Source organism: Aotus nancymaae, unplaced genomic scaffold (assembly GCF_030222135.1).
Source record: "Aotus nancymaae isolate 86718 unplaced genomic scaffold, 86718_ANA_hifiasm-v0.15.2.pri h1tg000025l, whole genome shotgun sequence".
Taxonomy (NCBI): Eukaryota; Metazoa; Chordata; class Mammalia; order Primates; family Aotidae; genus Aotus; species Aotus nancymaae.
The window spans coordinates 26,568,167-26,584,376 of record NW_026988438.1 but is presented as its reverse complement, the minus strand read 5'-3'; the positions used below and the strand labels follow the sequence as shown (position 1 = coordinate 26,584,376).

The 16,210-nt window shown below is 39.5% G+C and overlaps 1 non-coding gene across 1 annotated transcript; it reads right to left on the bottom strand.

Annotated features, from left to right (window-relative positions):
• Positions 1-5,295: 5,295 nt before the first annotated feature.
• Positions 5,296-5,402, bottom strand: LOC135276568 (U6 spliceosomal RNA). Its single transcript, XR_010344129.1, has one exon. It is a non-coding gene; the product is annotated as a U6 spliceosomal RNA (small nuclear RNA).
• Between the last annotated feature and the right edge of the window lie 10,808 nt (positions 5,403-16,210).

Below are 16,210 nucleotides of genomic sequence, written 5' to 3'. Positions count from 1 at the left end.
CTATGGCAGGAGCAGTGACATCACACAATGCATTGCCTTTAACAACTGCATTTTTTTAATTTTTAAAATTCAATTCATAGTTTACTACAGAACGCCATGGATTGCAAGATTAAAATGTGTGCATATTAAGAGTTTACTTTAGGTACAGTATTAATTAATTCACTTAATCAACTGCAAGTTCTTCCTTTCCCCTGAAAGTATTTTGTTTGCATTCCACTGCCAGTATCTTTTTTTTTTTTTTCCTATAAGGATTCTTGGTTGTGAATAATAGAAACTCATTTAGACTAGCTTAAGTATAAAAATGAATGTTTCAGACGAATATTTGGAAACTCAAAGAACCAAGAAAAAAGACTGGCAAATAAGGCTTCTAAAACATGTAAGGTTCAAGTGATTATAACTACTAGCAAACAAAGAGAAAGAAAAAAGAAAGACAGACAGAAATAACGTAAAACATAGTCAAGGCCATTGTGCAAGAATGGAATTTTTAGCACTTATTACCACATGACTCTGATTGCTGCTGCTGCTGCTGATGCTGCTCTTGTAATACTGAAGATTCTTCTACCATTATGAAAAAGTTGTTGATCATTTCTCTACCTTTATGCCACTCCTTAGAGAGTCATATTCCCAGGCAGACTGCATCTGATTGTAGCTCCTAAGTCATGGGCCCACCCTCCTTGCTAAAGAGTCAGAGGCAGAGTTCTGCTCTTCGTAAGACTTGCACAATTGGGTAACGCTCTGAAGCAGTAATAGTGGGTGTCCTAAACAACAAATGTTCACTATAGTTAATTTATAGCATTATTTAATCCTAAATTGTTCATTTGATTCTTTTTTATATCTTCCCTTTATTTGTTGAGATCTTATTCTTGTGCATTTGTTTCAAGTGTGTTTGTAATTACTCACTAAGCATTTTTTTATGACGGCTGCTTTAAAATCCATGTGAGATCATGTTAACATCTGTGTAATCTTGGTGTTGTCATCTGTTAGTTGTCTTTTGTCATTCAAGTTGGAATTTTTCTTGTTCTTAGTGTGACAAGTGATTTTCTATTGTATCCTGGACATCCTGGGTATTACGTTACAAGATTGTTGATCTTATTTAAATATTCTGTTTTAGAAGTCTTCCTCCAACAGCAGACAGGTGGTGAAAGAGGTCTGTCTCCCTTTGCTCCTGCCAGGTGTGGTGAAAGTTCCGGTTCTCCTCTGGGCCTCCATTACCACCCCAGGAGTAAGGAAAGTTCCTGGTTACCCTCGATTGGTGATGGGATTTCTGGTACCGTGTATTTCCACACCTGTGAAAGCCCTCATGTAGTCTTCCGTTTTTCTCTACTTATCAGCCTTTTTATGTTTGCTTTACATATAATGTCCAGGGATTTTTACTGTAATTAGTGGGAAGAATAGGTTGAACTGGATCTACTCCATATTGTGCCTGAACTAGAAGTGCTCATTTATTTTCACAGAACATTTTTGTGTATCTATCTAGCCACATGTGCACATATTGCATATATAAAATATTTAGTGCCTTGTGTGTATATGTACATACACACACATCATATATATATATCATATTTTGCCATATTTTCTATGGTAACATATATATAATATATATATACACACACACATATATGCATTTACCATAGAAAACATGCCAAATTATATATGTATAATGTATATATATACTAAATGTGTGTATATATATTATATATCATATATCAAGATATTTAAAATATTCCAAAATATTTTCAATATTTTGGTCTGACTTGAACTAGTATTTTAAACCCATGTTATTTTTTCCCCCTATGTTTCCCCCATAGTTTTGCCTAACACTATGTAAGAATCTAATCTGTTTCTAAATTAGATATCATATTATGGTACAGGAATTTTTGCACATGCAGTGACCCCAGACTTTTCAAATTATGAATGACTTATAAAATTAATTTCCTATTAACTTTCCATATTCCTCACACTCCATCAAATTTAAAAAAAAATGCAAGAAGCTATTATCTAAATTGCAGAAAAGACACTAGCTTATGACTGATGGTTCAAATGAATCCATTAACCTGCTATTAGAAAGAGCAAAGAGAGAATGAGAAAGAGAGAGAGAGATAGTAAGAAGCAAGCATCTTTCCACTGTACGATCCAAGTAGGCAGTTAGCTTTAGATGACTTCACAACAAATACATGATGAATCACAATGCTAGAATTTTTTTCCTGTTGTGGAATTATTTCCTCAGCATTCCATTTTAAATAATTACCCATGATCCACATGTTCTTTAGCAAATATTTAGATTATACTGAATATTGGATATTGAGCTAGCCAGGTGCTGGTGATACAGGAAGAAAACAAACCTTTTTGGAGGTCACTGTGGCCTAGGGCAGTTGTTCTCATACTTTAGCCTCTCAGAATCCACTGGAAGCTTGGTCAAACACAGAATGCTGGGCCCTAGCCCTTGAGTTACTGATTAAGTAGTTCTGGGTGGGGCCAAAAAGTTTGCATTTTTAACAAGTTTCCAGATGATGCTCTTGCTGCTGGTTTGTGGACCACATTTCAGAAACACTTGTCTAAAGCATTAATAATCAGATTTTAGTGTGCCTAAGAGTCACCTATGGCATTGCTTAAATAATAGTTTCCTGAACTCAGTTCCTGGAGATTCTGATTCAGTAAGTCTGAGTGGGATCAAAGGATTGGCATTTTAAAGAGCATCCAGATGAGTTTTTTGTACCTAGTTTGAGGATTACACTTTGACCAGTATTGGGACGTGTTGGTCTAATGTGGAAGCAGGCATAAAATAAATACTCACATAAAAGTTATTTAATTTGTCACGCCTGTAATCCCAGCACTTTCGGAGGCCGAGGCGGGTGGATCACGAGGTCAAGAGATCGAGACCATCCTGGTCAACATGGTGAAACCCCGTCTCTACTAATACAAAAAATTAGCTGGACACGGTGGCGCGTGCCTGTAATCCCAGCTACTCAGGAGGCTGAGGCAGGAGAATTGCCTGAACCCAGGAGGCGGAGGTTGCGGTGAGCCGAGATCGCGCCATTGCACTCCAGCCTGGGTATCAAGAGCGAAACTCCGTCTCAAAAAAAAAAAAAAAAAAAAAAAAAGTTATTTAATTTGAAATTTAATAAGAGCTAAAGGAAGTATAGGTGCCTTGAGAGTTGAGAGGTGAGCTCAGAGGGAAGACTATTAAAGTTATTTTGGAGAAAGCAGCAGACCCAAACATGATGGATAATCTCCTTTTCTTCAAACCTGGCCAAGAAAAGAAATATGAAGGGAAATTAATCCTCCTATTTTTAAAAGTTTTGCACTGATATTATGGCAGCTTGTTACATGGTTATGAGTATGGTCACTGCAGTAAGATATCACTTCTATTTCTACTAACTTACTAGCTATATGAACTTGGGCAAGCTGCTTATCATTTCTCTGCCTCATTTAAAAAAAAATCTGTGAAGTGGGATAATAATAGTTCATAACATAGACAGTTTTATGAATATTAAATAGGTTTAAAAATGTAAAATACTTAGAAGGATGCCTGGTGGACAGAAAAAGCTCAGCTCAGTAAAAGTGAGTTATTATCACTATGGGCAGCAGATTGGAATCCATGTGTTAAAGCAGCATTGTGTTACATACTCATGCAAAAGCTGCTCAAGAGAATTCTCTGGCAGTCACTTAAAGCTCTACTTTTATATACCTTTAATACGGAAAAGGAAGAAATCTGATAGCATCTTCCTTCATGAACAATAGTTCAGAGTAAACATCCAGAGGTCTTCCCAATGGTCAGCTTCAATGTTAAGAGCTATGGGCCAGGATCAAGCTGGTAGACGTTTTTAAGGCTCCCAGAACTTTGTCTGCACATGGCTGCTTCTGTGATTTCTTCTGTGATTTTTAGTGATTAGTAGAGATCCTCTAAAATAGAAAGGCCTTATTATATCAGTATTGATGTATCTAAGGAAGGAAGACCTAAGGAGACAGTGTTCTACTCCCCAGGTGTAATTGGCTAAGAGGATCCCTGAGGGATGGGGATAATGGTAGCAATTATGAATGACAAAAAGGAATTCCTCATCACGGAAGGCAGGGAGAGAGTAGAGGTCTGAACCTCAGGAGTAGACAGAGCCAAGGCCCATTTCATTGTGCTGTAGGAGAGGAGACCCGATTTATGCTTTTTGATATTCATGTCTCCACTACATTCTGGCCTCTCTTGCTGTTGTCTGGCCAATGGAATCTGAGCTGAAGGAATGTGTGTTTCTTTAAAGTGGATGCAGTTAATTACCTGCTGTGCCTCCTGCATCCTGTTTCCCACTGTACTCCAACTCTGAATCCAAGGTGGTGAAATGACGTAGTGGAAGAAATCTGAATCTCTGAGCCAGCACTTAGGGAACAGTCATTTGACCAGTGTCGGTCCATGACATGAGTGAGGAAGAAAATTATTAAGTAACTGAGATTTGGAGAGTGTACAATATGGCTATTTGCTTTATCTAGCAAAGGAATTGAAATTGATGTATTTAAGTGCAATGCTGCCATAAAAATCCCTAAAATAGGAGGCATCAGCTGAATAGTTAAATGGCCACCAGTAAGAAAACTGAACCAGAGGCCAGAAAGACCATGATCCTTCCACACAGAGAGGCAAAACATTTAACAAAATTGTTGTCTATAATAACTGAAGGAATGAGTCACATGTTTTCTGACTCTGCACGTGGTTAGAAAGTGTTATAGCTATTCATAGCGGTAATCTGCAATCGCTATTATTGGCTGCAGTTAACAAAGTAAGGTTCTAAAAGGATGAGTTCCAGGAAGAATTGGTTGATGAACAAGCAGAAATGAAAGAGAATAGTAATAGAGAAGGTTTAGGAATTTGCCAGCATTGGAAAAGCCAAATAATAAAAGACAAAGATTAGAAATGCTTTAGTGATGTTCTCTCTCAAACTATTAATAAATAATAACCAGTTTAATAATAATAGGAAACCTATTAGTATATTACAAGGCATGGTCTTCCCACTGATTATTCCACATAGCCTCAAGGTAGCAACCATGAGATTGAGAGAGGGAGAAGTATGAGACCAAGGAAAAATAGAAATATGTGGACGTGAAAAACTAGTCTGACCAATAAACTGAAAGTCCCAAGTTCTCAGGAACCCCTGATACCTGGTTAAATCAGGAAGCGTGTTCACCTGTAAAAAGCCCATGTCTAGGAAGGCATTTCAGGTATGGCTACTGACACAGGGCACAGTAATGAAGTGGGAGGGGAATCACTGGAAGCAAATCAATTTATAAGTCTACTAAGTTTTTTTTAATTATTAAAAAAATATAAAACCTTTGATGAATTTGCATGTCATCCTTGCTCAAGAGCCATGTTAATCTTCTCTGTATGGTTGCAGTTTTAGTTTATATGCTGCCAAAGCAAGCACTGTCTACTAAGTTTTTGAGGAAACCATATTGCTAGAGAAACCGCAAAGCTGAGCAGCCTCTGATTGCTGAAGACTTACATCCATCTTTGACCTCCAAACTTCTGTAAGCAGGAAGCAGACTTCAAAAGCTCTATGGCCCCCAAAGGAGGGCTTGCTCCCCAGCCCCCATTTTCGACATGAAGAAGAAGAATAATGGACAAGAAGGATCCTCTTAGAAGGAACCAAGTACCCCTGAGGTTGGTGGACAATGGACTTCCGGCAGAGTAGAATCAGAACATAATCAAGGCTGCTCCCTCTTCCTAATAAAAACCCTTCTCATGTCTGCCCAGAGTAATTTCTTAATTGTGATGTTAAGGAGTGTGGCATCATTGACTTCCTTTTTTTGAATGAAAGTTATGATGCAGTTAGCCCCAGCACTGTATGTTGGGAGTGGAGAGGGGCCAATAATTTGTCATTTTTATTCAAAGGTTGCCAGACCAAGAGGAGTCACATCTGGGCCTGCAAAAATGAACCAGACGTTGCCACAAATCCTGGACTTGAGCTGAATGCAGGGACTGGTGGGTTTCTGTATTATATCTTTGGGAGAGGAAGTGAACACTTTTTACATAGTGCCTCTCTACATTTTCCAACCTTCTTGGCAGTTAGGCTTGCCATGTGATGAGTTCCAGCCAGTAAAACGTAAGCAGACGTGACTTGTTTACTGCTGGGCTAAGGTAGTTACGTACCAGTGTGTCTTTCCCCCACTGAAACTCCCACCTTCTTCCCACAAAGCCCAAGGGATAAAGTTCAGGGAAAACTGGAATCCAAAAGGAGCCACAAAGTGGAAGAAACCTGGATGCCTGAGTCACTATGTGGAGAAAACACCAACTAAAAAACTTTATCTGATCCATATTTGGTGTTAGAGAAATAAATTTTTTATTGTGTTAGGCCATTGATATTTTGAGATTGCAACAGCAGCTAGTATGAGTTAGCCCAATGCTTTAGGAAAACATCTATTTGGTTATCTAATCTGTGAAGACCACTGACTCATTTCTCTGTTTTGTTTTCTTAATGAGCACAATATAGCATGTGAGTAAGAGATGAGGGGAAGGTGTGGAGGGGGGATTTGGAGCCAGAAGACAAGAATTTCTCTCTTTGCCTAGTCATGGGCATTTAGTAAATTAACATTTCCATGCTGGGCCATAAAAGTCTATGTGATTATTTTCCCTGACCCTACCCAGAAGAAAGCAATCTCCAATTGTATACTCACTGGCATTTTGCTTTCAGGGATACTATTTTGTAATTGGGTTCGGTTCAGTCCTCCTGGTCTGAAGAGAAAATGAAACACTCTACTTTAATAAGAGATGTTCTGTCTTTACCGCAAGATCCAGCCCACTGTTTATAATAAACTCTGAAATCTGTGCTTGACAGGTACTGCTTACATAGAGAGCATGTCATGAAGGATAAGAGAAGACGAAGCCTGTTAAAATGACGCAGTTTGCCTCTCCCTTCCACAAAGTAAACTCAGATTTTGGTTTCAGAAGGGACTGGTGCCTTCTCCTTTCCCTACCAGATTTTCCTGTTATCCCTTTTATTTCCTGTTATTTCCTGTTATCTCCTCCTGTTAAAGGAGGGAGACTAAGGTGACTGCTCCCTCTCCCTCTATCAAGACTAGGGTCCAACTGTGAGCCCTGTGCTGCAGGTCAAGAGAAATTTGGTATGCGAAAGCATTTTGCAATCTGTAAAGCTTAAATATGCATACACGTTGTGAGGCAATATGGTATAAAGGAAAGTAGAGGTTTAGAAGTCAGCAGAGTTTGGAAGTCTCATCCCAATTCTATGCTGGCCATTTTACAGCTTGGTAATGCTGGGAATGCTTTTCAACTTCTCTGATCTTCAGTTTCCTCCACTATAAAATGGGACCTATAAGTCCTACAACTTAGGGTAGGAATAAAATAAATAACACGTAAAATACCTAGCTCAGTGTCTGGTACATGTTGGTGCTCAATAAATGCGTAATTCCTTCCTTTCCCTTTCCTACCCGCATGCTGTCCTCAGGGTAGAACACACAGATGATTCTTTCTCATGCCCTGCCTGCCTCAGTACATTTCTGGATGTACAGATTGGGACTTCCTGACTTACAATTACATAAACTCCATAGCAAGTACCTTTGGCTGTGTTAGTACAAATCCCTTAAATAATGCCTCAGTTCCCCTCTACCACAGACTCCACTGGATTAAGAAAGAAAGAAGGTAACAGAATGGAAAGAGCATTCGGCTTGGTGTCAAGTACTGGGTACCGATCTCTTTTCCAGCCTGTGCACTGTAGGTTAAATTAGGAATCTCTCTAAACCTCAGTTTACTCAGATGGAAAATGTCAGTTATAGTTTCCATGAAAGAACTTTGTGAAATAAAAAAAAACCTGGCACAAATATAAGGTATTTCAGTATGCTGCCAGGATATCTTTGCTTATTCTTATCACCGTACGTGTTAATCCTGCCAAAGTGCCTTGTGCCCCATGTGTCTTCCCCAAGACCTACCGACTTTGTAAGGCAAGGCAGGTGCTTTGGGTGGGCATCCATCCATGGAATCACTTCATCTATCTTTGCTCTTGTTCAAGAATGTTTTGGTTTCAATGCATGCCACTTTAAAACAGCCTCATCTAAGCAGAGCACAGGGAGAAAGTTCTACCTTTCTGTAAGATTCTTTTTGAACATTTGTTTCAATTCTCCACCAATTCCAATGTGCTTCATATATTTCAGTTAAGGTTTAGTGAAGTCTCATCCCAATTCTATGCTGGCCATTTTACAAATAGAAAATCCTAAAAGTTAATATAGCAGATATGAAATACAATGCATGAATAAGGTGTTTGAGATATTGTTACCAGGGGAGTCATCTGTTTGAATTTTTTGACTTGACTTAAAAAGCCTAACCACCTTGATGTTTGTTTAAACTTGAATTCGATTCCATTAGGGCGTAACAGTACCATTGTCTCACTTATATGTTAACAGAGTTTTATACAGTTGAGAATATATTTTCTTATAGTCGGAGGCTTTCGGACCTCTGCTTTATTTCACAGCTGTCCACACTTGAAGCCACATTTTTGGACATCTACTTTTAATTTTCTTGCCTTCTGCTTCTTTGGAATCAATTCATGTTTCTCCTGTAAAGCTATATGGAAGCTCACTTGGGGGGCATGGTGCAAATGTCCAAAAAAGAATACTGAATTTTGAAAAGACAGTAAAATAACATTATGGAAATCTTATGTTCCAACTCTGCTCTGACTCATTAGTTCTCTCTGTGTGTTGCTTCGAGGATCCAAATCCTCTGCGTGCCTTCAAACAGGCTCTGTTCTCCTGCGTTCGGTTGGTTCTTGAGCACTTTTCCTCTGCTGCCCAGGGAGTTTTCCCCAGTCCTTGGACTTCGACACAGTGTAAGCTCATGTTCAACTCATGCTGCTGTTGCTTCTTTTTTTCTGCTTGGGTCTCCTGAGCTAAATGGATCTCACATAATTTATCTCATGCCTTATTGCAGCTGTTACCACTTTGCTCCAAAAATATTTTCCTCCTATTCAACTACTTTGTCACTCAGGCTCATTGTCATGTTGACATATTGTTCACTCCTGTGTCTCCTTAACATTCTCATGTGTTGTACACAGCAGCAAACACATTTGATATTGTGAAGCTGCAGTTCTGTGTGGGAGAAAAAAAGTCAATTTCTAAATTTGTCGCTCTAAATGAGTGCTTTACAAGTCTAGTCTACCATTATTTCATTTCTTTTGATTCTGTTTAAGAAGCAAAGAATTGTATATTTCTGGGGACTCGTGAAATCCTTTTATACAATGATATTTTAGAAAGAAAAATGTTCATTTATCAGTTTCCTTCCTTTACTTTCTCACGTTTTCAAAAGCTTTGTTAAGGTACTGATAATATATGCCATTAAAACTAGCAGGATTTCTTTTAAATATTTTGAACCAGGGAAGCTTTAAACTCACCATAATTCCATATTCCATTAAGCTTTTACTGAGGGGAATTATATCAAGTACCCTCAATTTCAACTTTTCTAATTTCATTCTGTTATTTCTGGCTAGAAATTGGAGGAATTTTACCTTGCTGTTTATTCATAGAATTTTAGAACTGGAAGGAAACTTAGAGAATGTCTTCTCCATCATCCTGACTTTTTAGACACCAAAGCTCAGAGTAGCTGAGTAGATTGTCATTGTCACAAAATGGGTCTTAGCAGAACTGGAGCCAAAGCTCAGGTCTTCAGATTCCCAGCCCAGATCTGTGCCCTCTCTGATGCCCACTGATACACTGAGTATTTTCATGTGTTTTTGTCTAAGGTCTGTGAATTTTGATTTTAGAATGTGTCATTTGGATGTACCTCAGACTCACAATGCCTTAACTGGTTTAATTCTGTTTTTCAGCATTTGGACATTTGAATGGACAAGGCTGAGAGGTATAGTCATTCATTCATCTGAGCCACAAATGACACTATGCTCATTTTGGTGACCTGGCCCAAGCACCATTCCTTGTATATATAGAAGGCTCTTTATAAATATTGTTGAAGAAATGAATGAATGAAGAAAAGCCCCTTGTTTTACTCCTATGTTGTAAATTGTAAGGCAGGAAAAAGAAGGAAAGAAGATTTACTGTTATTAGTGAAAATATAATCTTGAAGCTGAAAGCACAGGTGGAAGTAACAATGTAAGAAACCATATTTAATTGCCAGAATGAAAGTGCTATAAAAGTTCAGAAATATCAAAACTAATAGAACCAGTGCCTATAAAAATATGAGGTGTGTGGATAGAGTAAACACCAGTATGTGTTGTGGAAAACAGGGAATATGTCTGGAGTTTGAAAAGCATGCCTTCTTGACAGATAAAATAATGAGTAATAAAGAGAAACACTACTTTCAACAAAGAAAATTGAGTGAAAACATTAGAGAGAGAAAAAAGCAGAAATTAAGTACACTCATAAATAATAGATTCACAGTATTTAATGGTTTTTAAAAATGTAAATCATTTTATTGTGTGGATTTTAAAAGCGTCTCACCAATGTACCTTGAGGCCTTTGTCTCACTGCTTAAACCTGCTAGGTAGGGAGAGTAACTTATAACTTTCCCAATGAACTCTTTTACTAAAAACTAGATTCTCATCAATTCTTACAAGTGAATTGGTAAAGGGAGCAAATGCATTTCTTTACTATTGATTCAAAACATAAGCTGACTACTTAACTCAAAAAATAGTTTAGATGTTATAGTTAATTAGGCATCTCCTGAGATAAGACTGAATGTTAAACAGCATCAGTACTGAGGTTTGCCTTCCTTCAGAATTGGGCTTTGGGTTATACTTGAAGATATTACATGCCCCATCTGTCGTCTTAGACTTCATTATTCCCATATGAAAAATTGTATCCCAATACCTGCTTCTCTTTGGGAATTGAGAAAAGGCATTGGTGAAAATCAGAATGCCTGGGCTTTGATTCTGGTTGTATATCTTAAACAATTAAATTAAACTTCTTGAGGCCACAATTTCCTCATGTGCTAAACTAGAACTATATTACAAGGCTACTTTCTGTCAAGATTTATGTATTAGGTAAGATTCTTAGATTTCAAGTAGCAAAGGAATTTATTGAAAGACAGTATTGGAATCTAAAAAGAAGTCACATAACCTGGCTTCAGAAGAGAAGACCCCAGAAGGTCTGAGGTTCAGAAGAGCAGGGGGGCAACAGCTCCTTTCTGCAGGATACTTCCATTGGGATGCATATAGGTCCTTTGTCACACAACTTCAGGTGCAACTTCCTGGAACCGAGCATCTGATTGGAGGACACTCAATCCCTGGATAAGGGATGAGCATCTAACTCAGGCTAGGACTATCAGTGCTTTCTCCCTAGAAGCTGAATTTCAGGAAACAGAGCTGGGAGAATAGGAAGGTAATGATACACATTTCCAGGAAAGTCAAGTCTGTAGAACTTAAACACCAAGTCCAAAGTCTTAGCTCATAGTGACTGTAACATTTTTTTTTCTCTCCCAGGATACATACACTTTCACTAGAAACTGAAATCAGATTTTGCTTTTGGGAATTCTCCTTCTTTCATCAGTTAAAGGCTTTGGAGATGCTTTAGTTACCTATTACTACAAAAAAGCAACCCTAAACTTAGTGAAAAAGGAGAATTCCCTGATCCCCCTTGCAGGACGTGCAGCAGGGGGTGGGGTTGTGTGGGGAATGGGGGTGGCTTACCTATTCGGTCACCCCCATGCTCAAGCCCCTTGCTGGAGGGGGACAATGCAGATGGACAGGTGAAGGAGCCCAAGTGGGCATGTGTTACAGTGTGCCGTTTTAGCCTTGCCCTTGGCAAACTGCTTGAGTGTTAACCAGCTAAGTGGACCCTATGTGTTTCTGCAAGGGCAGAGGGCCAATGTGACAGCTTTCTGTTTCCTGAGCTCTTGTCCAGTGTCCCAGAAAAATCGGGTCACACATGGACTGAAAAGATGAATGCGGGAGTTTTATTGAGTGGTGGAGGTGGCTCTCAGAGGGATGGATGGGAAGCCAGAAGTGGGGGATGGAGTGGGAAGATGATCTTCCCTTGGAGCTGTCCCCCATTGTCATCCCCAGTGGAACTCTTCTCTGTGTTCAGATGTTCCTCCTCTTCTCTCTTTCTCTGCAGTGACCTTCGGCTGCCCAGTTCGTCTGCCTGTCTCCTCCTCTCCCACCTGCTGGTCAGCTCTAGAGCCTGAGGTTCGGGGTTTATATGGGCACAGGATAGGGGGCATGGCAGGCCAAAAGGCAACTTTTTGGGAAAACAGGAATGCATGTTCTCATTGAGGGCCTTGGGAATCTAGTCTTGAGGGTGAAGCCTTTGCCAGGGAACCACCCTCTTCTACCCAGTATTTCCCTGTCTCCTGTCTATATCACTAGTGGTTGGAGACAAAAACTATGCCATTATTTATGATTCTTTAAGTGAGGAATACAGGCAGGGCTCAGTGGGGACAGCTCATTTCTGCTCTTCATGGTGTCAACTGAGGTGGCTCAAGTGGGGTTGGAGCATCCGAAATGGCCTCACTCACAATTTTGGGAGCTAGAGATGAGCCAGAGAGTCCCAAACCACATGTATGGTTACCTTCTTCTCCTGTTCTATCCTGTTTCCTCATCCCTTTAAACTAACTCCCATCTCAGGCTCTTCCTCTAGAGAACTCAGCCTAAGTCCCTGGGCCTCTATATTGTCACCTTATATCACCTGGGCCTCTATATTGTACGTGAACAGTGTTGGGCTGAATGGCCTGTTGAACTCCTTCTAGGTTTGAGGTATGAGGCTTGGGGTTTCATGAATTACTCTTTCCTGCCCCTGTCTCCTCCTCCCTGAGTGAAGGGGGAGTATTTACCCAGATCCTGCAATTCACAATGTTGGTGGGTAGTAGAAATTCATAGGCTTTCAAGTCATGCAGACATAAGTGACATAAATTTACTTCTAAACCTGGGGGCTTGAACCTGCTATTTAATTTCTCTGAGCCCCAATTTTTTGGTCAGGAAAAATGGAGATATCTGTATCTATCTCAGAAAATTGCTATGAAAATCAACTGCAGTAAAACATTTGCAGCACAAATAGAGGATCTGGTACATAGAAGCTGCTTAATGAATATTCCTTTTCTCTCCTTTTGCCAAAAGATGCCATCCTTCTAGGACTTTATTACATTCCCCTTGGGATAGAATAGATCACAAAATTTCAGTACAATGCATTTTCCCATGATGTGGCTTGACAGTAATATTGTTTAAATGATGTCCTTGGAGAGTACAGTGATTTGGTATAAAGTGTCAACAGCTGAGATCTGACCTCACCTCTTTACCCAGGGCTAAAGTAGGGACCCAAAACCCAAGATTCACTAGTATTTAAAGAAATAAAAGTTATTAAATGTCAATGTTTATTTTTCAACAAAATCACAGAATTCAATAAGGAAAATATATGAGAGAATGGATTTTCACCTTTTTTATATTCATTAAAAGAAAAACATAGACTATACCAATACCACCCTTATCTCAATTTAGGCTCTCCTGGTTAATATGGCTTGGCTGTGTTCCCACTCAAATCTCACCTTGAATTGTAGTTCCCATAATCCCCATGTGTCATAGGAGGGACCAAGTGGAGATAATAGAATCATGGGGGTGATTCCCCCTTCCTGTTCTTGTGATAGTGAGTGAGTTCTCACAGGAGCCGTTGGGTTTAAAAGGGGCTACCCCACTTTGGGAGGCACTCATTCTTCTCCTTCCTGCCACCATGTGAAGAAGGGAGTGAAACACATAGGCATATGTGTAACTGAGTTACATATTTGTGTCTGTGTCTACATGTCTATATACGCACATATATCTATTCAAACATAAATCCTTACATGCATGTATATGTTTGTATGTATATCTTACATATATGTAAGGTATGTATGTATGGTATGCATGTTTGAATAGATATGTGCATATATAGACATGTAGTGTATATATATGGTATGCATGTTTGAATAGATATACACACACACATATATAGATATACACACACACATATATAGGCTTAATGTAAGTGAATGTGTATATGTATATCAAAATAACATTATGAGAAACATTATAGCAACTTCCCATTTACCAAGATACAACACTCTCCATGAAGCAAATCCAGCCAGTTTCCATGATCCTAGGTCACCAGTCTGATTTTCCATCCTCTTCTCAACTTTCCTCTATTTTCTTAGAAGAGTCTTCTTCTAGCTTCCAATTGTAGTGAGTAAGACACATAAAGAAAAAATGCTTGGCCAGATATTAATGTCTGGGTGATGTAAATAAAGATTAGCCTCAGATATTAATGTCTGAGGCTAATGTTTATTTGCATCACCCAGAAATTGAACCTTTGATTCAGCCAGATTAGATACACTCCACACTTCCCATCTTCTGGCATTTTACTGTCAATTCACCTTCTCCCTAGATGGCCTTCTCCATCCATTGTTTGTGTGTTTAAATCCTACTTGAGTGTTTAAATCCTTCTCAAGTGACACTTACATGGCTGTCTTTTCTGACCTGAGTTCCATGCCTTTTCTTTGTATTTTTTATGGGACTTACTGTATCTTCCAGGGGCCAGTGGCTTCTCTACTTGCCTTACCTACTCCTCCACAACCGTGGTAACAGCCCTAAGCCACCCCAACAACATAACCAGCCTAACTGATGGGGAAACAAAGCCTCCATATTCCAGGTTCATTTCTTTTTATGTTTAAGCATTACAAGTAGTATTGAAAAGGAACAGGAAAAGGAATGTCCAAGGAGAGGGACAGAAGTTTCAGAATCCACCCACCTGGGGAGAGACGAGAACCTGGGAGATAAGACTAGAGAGCCATTTTATCATTTTATTTTATTTTTTTTAACTTTTATCCTGGCAGATGAAATAGAGAAAACACAGCAGAGAGGCCACTAGCTAGAAATACATGAAGAAGGAACTTTGCTGAATTCCTAGCCTCTGAGTAACTGGAAAAGGAAGAAATCCATCATTGGAAGCACCAATTTACTCAACACTTACGACATGTCAGCCTTGGTACTAAGTACTTAACATATATGACCTTATTTCAACCTTAAAAAAGTATGGATCATCATTAATCCCATTTTAAAGATGAATTAACTGAGGTTCAGAAAAGTTAAGTAATTGTCAGTCTCTTAGCTTAAAGAAAGCAGCAAGTTGGGACTTAAATGTAACTTTATGAGCTTCTAACCCATAGTCTTAGCCATTTTTTTACACTGACTCCCAGTGGAGATGGTAATGGCAGAGGTTTGGCAATATTTCCTGGGAAGACTGGGGAAGGGAGGTAACCCAATCCAGTGACCAACCTGGAGCTGGACACCCCACCTTGCTGCATCATTGTTGGAGTGCGTGTGTGTGTGTGTGTGTGTGTGTGTGTGTGTGTGTGTGTTTTGGAAGAGGACAGGGTGAAAAAGAGAGTCCTTATTGCAGTTCTGCCCTGAAACCTTTTCAAAGAAAACAACTACTTCTTGAAGACATGGCCCAGGACACATCGACTGTGGCCAGTGAGAAGAAAGTAAGAAAGTTTGGGACTCAGCTGGACCCACTGACAGTGGCTGTCAGGTAATTGGCCCCTTCAACAGGGAGAGGAACTCTGGCCATGAAGACAGGAGAAATTGGAGTGTCACTAATATAGGAGAGGTGCCAGCCCATACCTGAGCAGGGAGCCATGGACAGTGTGAAAAATTGAGGTCAGGCAAGAGCCACAGGCCTCCGAAAGCTGCTGGAGAGAAGGGACTTGGGGAAATTCTGGTTTCTGACACAAAGTTGGTGAGAGGGGGAGCTTCAATCACTGGTTTTGTCTTGTTATTACCATTTAAACTGTGCTTCTCCATCCTTGATCTTTGAGCCTCTTTTGCTGACAAGATCTATGTAAATACCTCTATTAAAAGAAGACAAAAACCCCTATCCTCCCCAGGGCTTACTATGGAATAGAAGAAAATAAATATTCCAGTATGGACCCCTGCCTGTCTTCACTGCCTTAGGCCTACAGCCTACAGTCATGATTGGGAGGAGGGAAGCCCACCTACTTTGAACTGATCCCGTCCTAAACATTTGATTAGAGGTTTAAGAGGTTTCTAAAGGAAAGCTAAAGTGAAGAACCAGGAGACTATTCACGCGATGCAAGAAAACATAGTGATAATTCTTTTACTATGAAACAGAAGAGATGGAAGAGGATGAAACACAGGAGTATACGTTATCATCCCTAATAAATTAATAAGAATTTCAGACTTTTGGTCAGCTGATATGACAGAGATTTGGGACCCTAGGACATGGAGAAAAC